The following is a 12,346-nucleotide window of genomic DNA, read 5'->3' as shown; positions in this document are numbered from 1 at the left end:
GAAATTGTAACTGACATAAGGAAGAGAGGAAAACCAGCAAATGTTGTGATTAAGTTGGACATGACAAAAGCATATGACAAGGTTTCATGGTTATATCTCTGTAAGGTGATGAAGAAGATGGGATTTTCTGGAAATTTCATTGATCTTATATGGAGACTATTGGCAAATAATTGGTATTCTGTGCTTTTAAATGGTCATGCACATGGTTTCTTTCACTCTACAAAGGGTGTCAAGCAGGGTGATCCACTCTCTCCTGCTCTTTTCATCATAGATGCAGAAGTTCTTTCAAGAGCTTTAAACTATTTGTTTGATCAGCCTGGTTTTGTTGGTTATGGGATGCCAAAGTGGAGTGCTGAGCTGAATCATTTTGCATAGGCAGACGATACAATCATCTTTTCATCTGCAGACAACTACTCTTTGCAGATGATCATGGATACTCTTTAAGAATACGAGAAGATATCTGGACAGCTGATAAACAAGAGGAAAAGTTCATTTTTCATGTTCAGCAAAGTTTCTAATGAATTGAGTCAACAGGTTGAAGCAGTAACAGGATTTGTGAGAGGGAAATTTCTTTTTACAAATCTTGGATGTCCAATTACTCATGCCAGGAAAAGGAAAGTTGACTATAATGAGTTATTGAAGAAAGTCAAAGACAAGTTGCAAACTTGGAAAGGAAAGTTACTGTCTTATGGTGGAAAAGCAGTTTTGATCACAAGTGTTCTACAAAGTATTCCAATTCATGTTCTATCTGCTATAAGGCCTCCTAAATGTGTTATAAAAGAACTACACAAGATCTTTGCAAAGTTCTTTTGGAATAATAAGGAGGAAGGAAGAAGCAGACACTGGTCATCTTGGCTTAACATGTGCTTTCCTAAACATGAAGGAGGATTGGGATTTAGGTCTATTTATGACATGTCCAAAGCCTTATGTGCTAAACTTTGGTGGAAGTTTAGAACCTTTAGTTCACTTTAGGCTAATTTCATGTGGAACAAATACTGTAAGAAGCAGATTCCTCAGGTGGTTCAATGGAAAGGAGGGTCACAAGTGTGGAAGATGATGTTGGAAGCAAGGGATAGTATTTAGCAAGAAATTTGGTAGGCGCCAAAGATTGGAAGTTCAAACATCTGGTTTGATAATTGGACTAAGTTAGTTGCTCTCAGCTATATGGTTCCCCAGAACGAGTATATCAATGATCGTGTTGAAGATGTTTTTGAGCTTATTTCAAATGGAAGATGGGATATTAACAGGCTCATGCAACTGTTTCCTGAAGATATAGTGCAGCATATAACACAGGAAATTGGTATTAAATATGCATTAAATGAATGGGACAGACCTTGGTAGATGATGACAAGTACAAGAAGGTTTACAGTAAGTAGTGCATGGGAGCTATTGAGACAAAAAGCTAATGTAACAGTGCTATATCAGAATATGTGGATTAAAGGTGTGCCTTTTAAAATTTCATTCTTTTTGTGGAGATTGTGGAAGTTTAAAGTGCCAATTGATGAAGTGGTGGCAAGTATTGGCATTCCTATAGTTTCAAAGTGTTGTTGCAGCTATACTGCTTAGAATGAGACTATAAACCATTTGTTTCTATGTGGAGATTTTTCTACCAAGGTATGAAGAGTCTTTAATGCAGGTGCTGGATTGAGCATGAATTGTATTTAGGTGAAACATGCTATTAGAAGTTGGTGGGAAGCAAAATGCCATTACAAAATGAAGATGATATACAAAGCAGTTCCTGCTTTCATTGTGTGGCAAATATGAAAGTGGGGAAACAATAAGTTACATGATCGCAATATGAATCTGAATAGAGTGATATATGATATAAATCTGAACATTCACATGTTATGTAAAGTTCGTTTCCTGAAATTTTGAATATTCCATCTAGATGGCATCAGATTGTTCAGTTTTTGAAGGTTATAAGCCAACAGTTATCTGCAGAGATATTAAATGGATGAGACCTGCATCTGGATTCTACAATTGTAATACTGATGGAGCTGCTAAAGGAAATCCAGGACCAAGTTTTATTGCATTTTGTATCAGGAATGAAGATGGTGATTTGGTGTATGAAGCTGCTAAAACTCTGATTGATGGTTCAAATATAGTTGCTGAGGCTGAGGCTATTAGAATGGGATTGATGTACTGTGTGGATAAGCAGCTCTTTCCACTGATTATAGAGACTGATTCCATGACCATGAAGATCAATGCTGAATGGAAGATCCCTTGGAGCATTTCAATGTTGGTGGATGATATCAAAAGGCTGATGAAAGATCAAAAAGTGACTATGGTGCATATACACAGAGAAGGAAATGGACTTGCAGACTTTTTAACTAACTTGGTTCTTGATTTTGCAGGCACAGTTCAGTTTCATAATTTTCAGGAGCTACCAAGTCAAGCCAAGAAGATTCTAAATTTGGAAAAGATCGGAATTCCTAACTTGAGAGTAAAAACCATACAAGACAAAGCAACAGATTGAAGTCCATGATACCAGAAGTAAAAGCCATTGCTAAGTACGAAATTTCGACGGAATATGAATATGAGCTATTGCAGCATCTGTATTAAGGTGGTATTAGTGTGCTTGTCATGCTCATTCCTTAATATAAATGTTGTGATGTTCATGATCTATGTAGTAGACTGTACTGGTTATGGATCAAGCAAGATAGTGGCCTGGTTTTCATGCAGAAGGTGATATACACAACAATATACAGCTTCTTTCAAGCTTGCCTGAAGAATGATTCATATGACTTGATACATTCCACCTGTGAGACTTTGAAAGTGTGATAGATGTTATCAAGTCAAAGCTCTTGGATTCTAGTTGGTGATAATGTGTTAATGTCTACTTCTGCTGGCCATATTACACTAGATTTTCTTTGTTTTCTGTTATTTTCTTTATTTGGATCAATCTTGTTAGATTGATCCTTTTTCCTTATTTTCTGTTCTTTGTTTTTAGCTGGATCAATCACCTCTGGATTGATTTGTACATATTTTCATTATCAATAAAATTCCACCTTCATGGTGGCGTTTACTCAAAAAAAAAAAAAATTAATTTACAGAGGTGAGAAACACCCCACCCCCCCCCCCCGCCCCGCCCCCTGCCCCTCTATGTAATTAATGTAGGTTTACAACCTCCGCAACCTTAAAAAAAAAAAAGCGCCATACTTGGACCAAAACATAATAACTTAACGGTGCAACCCTTAAAATAAAAGGGTGTTATATTTGCTTTCTCTCAATTCGCCTAGAAACTTCCGATCCCAATTCTCTCTTCAATCTTTGCTCCTTTTCTCCTTCATTTTTCTTCACTGGCGGTTTTGTTGACTATATTGAAAACAAATACGTAAGTCTCGTCCTTTTCTTCAAATATGTAGAGATTGCCGCTATGATTTATTCTTTTAGTTACATTTTGGAGTGTTGATTGTTGATTTTTCTTCTATCGTAAGCATTTTGGTGTGTTGAATTGTTGTTATTCCGTTCTGAAACCCTAGGTTGCTGGTTTTTAGAGGTTAGAGAATTGAGTTGTATGAATTTTTCAATATAAATTTGAAAATATACATTTTGTTTTCCAAGCAGATCTCAGCTCTCTTTCAGTCTTCAAATTTAGAATTTGATTTTAGTTTTCTACTTAGATTTACTTAGATTTTAGTTTTCTACTTTGATTAACTTCGAAATTTAGAATCGAAGCTTTATGTTCAAATTTTAAGCCTCCTTCAGGTAATCTCTTTAATTTACTTCATGTTTTCGCATATGTATTGTTCAATTCCATATTTTAAGGCGCTGTTGGTCTTTTATTCATCTTGCATGTTCAATTTTCTGTGTTGATTTGGGTATAACTGAAAAATATCCCAGTTCTCTTCTTCACAGGTTAGAGTCTCTCTCTAATTTGCTTTTTTCTTCACAGGTTAGACTCTGCTTCCTTTGTCTCTCTAGCTTTAGGTTAAATTTTGTTCTGTTTTGTCATCTTTAATACATAGCTGATACGAGTGAACTCCATGTATATATTTTGTGATTTTATTCTGTATCTGCTTAGACAAGGGAATGCAAAAATTTGCTTGTTTTGTGTCTTCTAAAGGTCTAGCCTGAATGTTATATATATATATATATATATCGTTCTTGTAGAGGATTTGTTTAACTTTTCTGTTGAAGAATTCAATAATGTATTACTCTCATTTGTTAGTTTTGTTTTGGAGCAGAATTGTTAGGATGTGAATTTATTTATTTATAGAGGCAGCTCTTTGGACATTGCTTTAGGATGGACACCTTTGGAGAAAACTCAGGCTCATCAATATGGATTATTTAATTGTAAAGCAATTTATTGAGTAAGAAATAAAATTGATATGCTTTTTGGCAAAAGGTGCAGAGATAAAGTGATAAAATTAATGTGTTAGCTCCTTTGAAGTCAATTTAGGGATAACATAATAGAGTTCATCAGCAATAATACTCTTCTGATGTATCCAGATGTTTGAGTATACTAATTTATATACTCACTGCTGAAAATTCACCTTAGCTTAATTAGGAGCTTATTCAAGAATCCAAGAACTGTCAAGGACATATCCATGTTAAGGTCATTTGTGTTCTTCATTTCATCTAGTAAAAGATAGGTTAGTTAAGTTGTTATGTTTTGCTTAAGTCTCTGGGAAACTTAACTTGAACCTGCCCTCCCTTTATTTCTGTTAAAAAATTCAAAGATTATGTCTATTGGAGCTGCCTTCACTTTGATTGAGTCATGAGTATAAAAATCAAGTTTTTGTCTCAACTAAATGATTTGTTAAGTTTGTAATGGCTAGTAGTGATCACTGCCTGTTATTTTCTCCATAACCATCCAGAATTTGTTTGTGAAATAGTAATGAAAAATCAAGTTCATACTGAACTGTCTAAATTGATTTAGTTTACTTAAAAACCAGGCATACAGGGATTCTTTGTTTTTTAACTTTTTAATAAGAGTTGAGTCTGCAGTTGTTTCATCGTCCAGGGGTACGTTAGTAATTTTGGTTTAGTCATTTGCTCCGATCAATTGTAAAACTGGCGTAGGGAAGACTCTGTTCCTACACGTGTAATTCTTGGTGACACTTGTTTTCTCTCTTCCTCTTCGAATTTCATAGATTAAATTTGCCGTGGCACCGTTCTATATTTCGCTGTGTCATTCTCTTTCTTTCTTCTAGAAAGAGTCATTCCTTGCCACTAAGTAACATTTTTTTATGGAATGTTGGTATTAATGTTTTGAAAAATTTGCAGGAAGCTTATGGAGCACCGGATGATGCAAAGTACATGATAATTATGCTCCCAAGTACGTTTTTCCTGGTTTCAGTTTTTCCTCCGAGTATCTCTGCCATTTAGTTTATTACATTTGTTTCTCGTTTTCTTATAAGAATTTTTCTATTTTGGGTCATTGCTGTATTTATGAAGGACATATAAGCATTCCTTAGTAGAAAGGGGCTCTATTAGTATTCTAACCTATTGTTCATTAACCACCAGTCCATTTGAAATAAACAAGCATATGCTCTTTTTGTAGGATTAAAGACAGTTGTTGCGATTGGAAACATATGCAAGAGTCAACTGAAAATTGGCTATCCTTTGCACAGAGGAATGTGTTTTAATGCATTGCGATTGTGGTGAATGGCTCTTGCATTCGTGCAACCTTCCTACTTGGTTTACAAGAAGCTTTCAATGGAAAATAGGAAAAGTTACGGATGATCCATAGGCCTTTCTAAAGCTTTCACTCAGTTATACGCAAACTGTTGAGCAATACTAATCACTCTCAAATCTGCGCCTTCACCATTGTGCGAAGCATTTGAAAAAGAAAAAAAAAAGAAAAAAGAAACTCGCTGAAATCTATTAAAGAAGTTAAATAATTTTTTGGTTCCTGTTTGTTATGAAAATATATTCAAACATGTGGGCATAAAATGCTATCTTGCAATATTGTTACGTAGCAATACAAGCCTGCTTAGCTACTTCATCGACGGGTTTTAGCCTTCTCTTTGCTTTAATAGGAACCATAGTGGACATGGAGAGAGAGCAAGTGAAGCGTATAGTTCGTAATGGAAATAAATATACCACTAATTTGCCTCTTTGTTGGACTGCGGACACAAAAACAGCAGTCTCTGACCAGAACCAATTAGAATCTGAATCTTGACAGGTCAGTGGTTTTTAGATACTTTAGATACCAAATGAGAGATTTATTTAATATGATTTGTTCTCTATTTCAAGTTCTAATATTTATTCATAAATGGCATTTCCTTTTACTATAATGGCAGCCTTACTACTTTTGTACATTATTTTGCTCAGACTTTTTGTAAGGCTTGTGCTCATCTATGTTTATATTAGAACTGGTGAAATAGTACGGTTTTAAACATAATTAAACTTTAACTGAACAATACTCAAGGAGGAAAAAAAACTGTAGAGCTAGTTTGTCTTTGTTCCAAAAAATATAATGTAAATATATTTTGGCTTTGACATGGATATCTAGTTGAAATGAACTTTTAGCACTAGAAAATTATCAGCATTGCAGATTGAATTTGTTTGTTTGATTTTGAGTAGACTGTAAATTTGACCTCTGCCGTCTCTCAAATCAGTTTTTTAACTTGTAAAGTTTTGAGATGGTATTCTGACTTGTAGGGGGACTGTTGGGTTTAAGAATAATCTGGTTCATAAGATGACTCCTTAAAGCTTAGTGTCAACCATTACATCATTGTTTAAAGATCCTAAAACACTGTCGGTGGCTTTCTCAGGATAAGTTTGCTGAGGTTTTCTTGTTTCATTTGGGTAGAGGCTTAAGTTAAATGGTATTTGGTTGAGTTTGTTGTGAACCTTTTAGGAACTTGTGGTTACAAAATTTTGAGATGACTGGAAACCTGAATGCTCTGTTCGTTTACTCACGTGGAAAAGGGATGAGTATTTATTTGAGTCCAATCCAATCTCTCTATTAGTACCGTTCTGTTTAGTCCTACTATTTCAATTGTTTGGTTATTAGTTTTGGAGCAACTTAAGAACAATGGGAACCATGACATGAACTTTTGCCTAAGAATATATATTAAGTTTGAGCATGATCTAGTAGAGGTGGGCGTTCGGTTCTTCGGTTCGGTTTTATCAAATTTTGGTTTGGCTATTTCGGTTTCGGTTTTTTGAAGGTGGACACCGAACACCAAACCAAACTAGTTCGGTTCGGTTCTTTTGGTTTCGGTTTTTTCAATTCGGATATTAGAAGCGATTCTATTTATACTAATTCATATTCTCAAAAACAATAAAACATAAAACTGATAAATTGAAATCAAAATAATTTTTTTATTAATAATGAAAATAACGAAATCAATTACAAAATGAATGACTACGCTTTGCAAGAGTAAAAAACTATAATCAACCTAAGAGTATCTCAACTCTAAGTTGATTTCACAGAATATGGTCCTACCAAGTAATGGCAAAATAATTAAAACTACTAAGAAAAAATTGGTTCAGTAGCCTTTACATCAATACAGCTCCTAATTTCTCCAAGATCTCACCAAATGTGAGAGAATATACTTGTCAAGAAGAGAATAAACTACGATGGGCTTTCGGTTTTTCGGTTTGGTTTTATCAAACTTCGATTCGGCTATTTCAATTTCGGTTTTTTGAAGATGGACACCAAACACCGAACCAAACTAGTGCGGTTCGGTTCGGTTCTTTCGGTTTCGGTTTTTTGAAGTTCGGTCCGGTTTTTCAATTTTGGGTATTTATGCTCAGCCCTATGCCGATCTAGGACTTTCATTGTTGTCAAAAAATGATCTGAAATTAACAGAATTGTGTGCTTTGTTCAATATGTCTCAACTAGCACGTAAAAATGTCTTTCATGATTGGATTGGTTAAATGTTAAACCTATTAGGACTGACACTAGTCATATTAGAACTGACATTATCCAATCTTCCCAACTCTGTTTTTGCAGCCAAGGGATGCAGCTAGCGGACCATTTCACCCATGGATGCAAGAATCTTCTAGCTCTAGTTGTATCTTTTCATTTTTGAAATGATTTTGTATTGATGCTAATTAGATCATTGACATTGTTTTGGTGTTCAATTTGTTAACATTTTGTATGGTTTAGTGGAATTGTAATATTTCTCTATTTTGATATTCTGGTTTAAGTGTTAAATGTATTCAGATTTATATTACAAAAAAATTGAAAAGTTGTTTTTGGTAATAAATATATCAATTGCAGAATATATTAAAAGTAGTGGGGTTAAAACCCAAATAAACATAGTAAATTCCGGGGGTTTTTGACCTCTGTTGCACCCAAAATGTTCAATAGGTTGAAAGTCAATTGCGGAGGTCAAAAGTGCAATTTGCGGAGGTTTATAACCTCCGCTATTTGCTGTCACGGAGGTTCCCTAAACCCCTGCAGTAAGCTGCAGCAAATTGATTTTGGCAGCGTTAACTGTGGGGGTTTGGGGAACCTCCGTGACAGCAAATAGCGGAGGTTATAAACCTCTACAAATTACACTTTTGACCTCCGCTTATTGCACCTTTTTTTTGTAGTGCTAGATTCATGTCATTCTCCTTCAAACGAAGTTCTAGCTACGGGTTCTTCTAATCATGCTTTTTAAATGTGGAATTCAGGCAGCAAGGCTGAAGCCACAACAAACGAATACCAATAAAAAATTATAGGTAAAGTACACTATTTCTTTGTTAAACATGGAGGTTATGTGAATCAGGCAACATCACATGCTTTTCCCTATGGTGGACAGTATTGGGTCCTAACCTAAATCATCCCAGCAAGTCCAAAATGGCTTTACAAACTTACATACATGCTCAAAACTCAATTTAGAATATAATTTTAAAGTATCAGGTTTTACCCATGAAGTAAAGGGATCCAGATATGAAAACAGTGCAAGTACAAATGTTTATTAGGTTCTCTAAGTTTTAAGCTCTTTGATGTTAATCTCTTTCTTTGCTTTCCCTTTTCTTCCACTACCGAATCATCTAAAAATAGAAGATCCAGCTTCTACATACATGTTACCTGACAAGTTAGTGATAAAATACTTCTTTTTACCATAGGGTCTTCTTAAGTTATTGAAACAATTATGACAGAACTTTAGTCCATGATCATGATTCATGCAAGACCATTCTCAGATGTACCAATTTTTCTGATAACTAAAGAGCACAAAATAATGCACAATCTGGAAAAATGATAAACATTGATATCCTTATTAAATTCTTTGTTATGTGATTGCTTATATATATGACAATATCATCTTTAACTAGCATAAAGCTTTCCAATAGATGATCAAACAGAGGAAATAATTAAACAATTAGATATACAGTGTTGCGTCCAAATGCACACGCAAGTGTACGTGATCGTACAAGTAATATAGTGATTATATAAAATCGGATGTCGAACCCACATAGACTTATGACCAATATTTTCACAAAAATAAACTATTGCTACTAATTATGCAAGTAATGAATAAAAGCTTTGATTGTTTTGTAACTTAATGCTGAAAACTAAATAACTAACAATGTAAACTAGAATTGTGCTACGAACGTCTTTGAGAGTTGCTTTTATCAAGATTTTAGAGATATTCTAGGGTCGTGGTTGGTTCACCAATCCTATTGAGTCATTCAAGCATCTTACCTTAGTAATTTTGTTCACAATTGCTAATTAACCGGATTATTAATCTCGTAGTATTCTTCCGAATCACTACTCGCCGATTTGAGATAATTCGCCTCCTATATTCCTATGGTCTTGACTTATCAAGAACGCAATAAAAGCATGGCAAGTAATTGATTGCGGTAACTAAGTATATTCCTATCCTAGTCACAAATCCTAGCCCAACTTTAGGGATAATCAGATCACAATCTCTTTACTCCTTTTCTAACCTAACAATGTCTTTCCCAAGCACGTATATAAATTAGTAAATAGAACTCAACTGTTGCGCAGACAATCAAGCACTTAAGCACAGAAGTAAAGAAACAATTGCATACGAACAAGCTACTAAGATTAAAATACTTGTTAAACTACAACCCCATAATTAAGGTGTTTAGTTACACATGATTCGAGAATAGAAGCTAGAATTCATGAATAACATAGGGTTTCAACATAAAGAAAAATAATAGAAGAGGAATAAAACCTAGAAAGAGTTTCACAAGTCTCGAAAATCGTCTTAGCCGCCTCTGTAATGTTTAAAATGACTATTTATAAGCTAGGGCAAAATATGAGCTAAGTTGGCCCAATCCCAATCAAATTAGGATTACTGACGCCGCTTGTGTCGCATAGCCAGCGCATGACCTTCATTGTGTTTTGCTTGTGCGGCGCATGCGCCGCATGGCGAGATTCGAGAGATGGGGTTTTTGTCTGGCGCCGGTCGGCTTGTACGACGGCCGCCGCACAACGACCCTTCGCGTCGTATTCTCGCTTCAAGTGCCGGAACTTCCTTCCCAACATTCAACCAACGTGCACACACCTGGAATTAATGAAAAACTACCAAATATCCATTGGTCCTTGTTGTACCTATTCATACAAGCATACCAACATAACCCATATACAACAATTTACATTAAAAACTACGATTAAAGTGCTAAGAAGTAAAATGCAAATGACACAAAATCTAGATATTTGTGCCAAATAGCAACACCCCCCACTTAGTGTCACGACCCAACCTGAGGGCCGCGACGAGCACCCGGTGCTAGCCCACCCGGGCACCGGTATCCAGATGGCACCATATGATAACAGCTACCACTCCAGTATCCAAATGGCACCATATGAGGCTTTGTATGGCAGGAAATGCAGTCACCGATCGTCTGTTTGATGTTGGCGAGACTAAGTTGATTGGCCCGTATATGATCCAAATAAAGCGCTTGATAGGTGAAACTTATTGGGAGAGGATTACTAGCTGTACTTCGTAGTCGGCCAAAATCATATGGAATAATCACACCGATCGACATTTAGAGTTTCAGTTGGTGATTGGGTATTCTGCAAAGTGTCACCTATGAAGGTGTTAGCAGAGATTCGGCAAGAAAAGGAAACTCGGTAGAGATATATTGGGCCTTATCGATTATTATTCCGAAAAATAGGCGTTCGTTTGGTGAATTAGATACGCTGACTGATTTAGGAAGCGGCATCGGTATTCCATGTGTCTATGCTTCGCAAATGCATTGGTGGACCCTTCAGGAATATTTCATGCAGGATATCCGGGTCTGAGAGCTATCCTATGAAGAGCAACCTATAGTCATATTGATCGCGGTGAAGGTTGCGGAATAAAGACGTGGCTTCCGTTAAAGTGTTATGGCGAAACAATAACCGGAAGAAATGATTCGGGAAGGTAGGAGGGAGACGAAGAAGAAATATCCTCACTTATTTCCGATGCCTCACAGTAATTTAAATTCCTTATGACTATGTGGATCAATGAATGAATTGTGTGTGATAGTTGTAAAAAGAACCTCGCTCGAGTGCATCATAAGACCCCCGTAGTGGTTTAACATTCGAGGACGAATGTTCTAAAGGGGAGGATGTTATATCCCGTATTTTGTACATTGGGACAATCCCAAGTTAACTATGATAAGTTGAGACAAGACCATTCCGGATACGAAGTCGAGACTTTGACCTTCGATTTTGTTTTAAGACATAAGTTGTTCATGAATTTGTCACATGGAACATTTAGGAAAATTTAAGGACTAAAAGTGGAATATTGAGGAAGTTGGAAATCATGCGATTATTGTCCATGTTGGCGTGTGGTTTGGAGATGGCCCCCACACATTTTGTCAGGGCTAATCGGTCCAACCTACGCGTGGGCCATGGACACATGTATAATTCATGTGAAAGCATAAAAGATGATCACTAAGTCATCTTTCTTCATTCCCACACTTAAAAAAACAAGAACTGGATGATGAACAAGCTAAGGCCATTCGGCCAAGCCCCAAAATTTGAAGATCAAATTTAGCCATCACAAAATTATTTCTTCCTAGCAAACCCACTAATTGGTAAGGGTCCTTGTTAACGTGGAGCTGTTATTTGGATCAACAAACCATTCATTTTCATCCTTGCAAACCCTAGCTAGTTGTGAAGTTGAAGGGAAAAGGTAAGATTTAATCTTGTTTTATATGTTATGGAAGATTTATGTATGTCGTAGTATGAAAATATGGATGAAATTCATGAAAGAATTGCATGTGGAAGTGAAGCCGCGTGCATGGCTTGTAGAAATGTCCATGTGTATGTTGTGTAGGAGTGGTGAATTAATTCCATTTAGCATGTTTGGTTATTGTAGTGTGTTGAAATGAATGAAAATCATGAAGTTTGTATGTGGGTGTGTTGGCCGAATATAGCCTCCCATGTATGGCAAAGAATGAATTAATTCTATTTAGTATTTGGATTGTTTGTTTGAATTTTACT

The 12,346-nt window shown here is 35.9% G+C and overlaps 1 long non-coding RNA gene across 4 annotated transcripts; it reads left to right on the top strand.

Annotated features, from left to right (window-relative positions):
- Window positions 1–3,152: 3,152 nt before the first annotated feature.
- LOC132056929 (uncharacterized) lies at window positions 3,153–8,109 on the top strand. 4 transcript variants are annotated; one of them, XR_009415035.1, is made up of 5 exons: window positions 3,153–3,334; window positions 3,859–3,895; window positions 5,230–5,281; window positions 5,507–6,130; window positions 7,910–8,109. It is a non-coding gene; the product is annotated as an uncharacterized LOC132056929 (long non-coding RNA). The 4 variants fall into 4 exon arrangements; XR_009415036.1 differs by lacking the exon at window positions 3,859–3,895 and having other exon boundaries at window positions 3,154–3,334; window positions 7,910–8,108; XR_009415034.1 differs by lacking the exons at window positions 3,153–3,334; window positions 3,859–3,895 and having other exon boundaries at window positions 3,902–5,281; window positions 7,910–8,107.
- The last annotated feature ends 4,237 nt before the right edge of the window (window positions 8,110–12,346 follow it).

Source organism: Lycium ferocissimum, chromosome 5, assembly GCF_029784015.1.
Source record: "Lycium ferocissimum isolate CSIRO_LF1 chromosome 5, AGI_CSIRO_Lferr_CH_V1, whole genome shotgun sequence".
In the NCBI taxonomy this organism is placed as follows: Eukaryota; Viridiplantae; Streptophyta; class Magnoliopsida; order Solanales; family Solanaceae; genus Lycium; species Lycium ferocissimum.
Note: the sequence above shows the minus strand (reverse complement) of the source record. Positions and strands in the feature narration are given on the sequence as shown.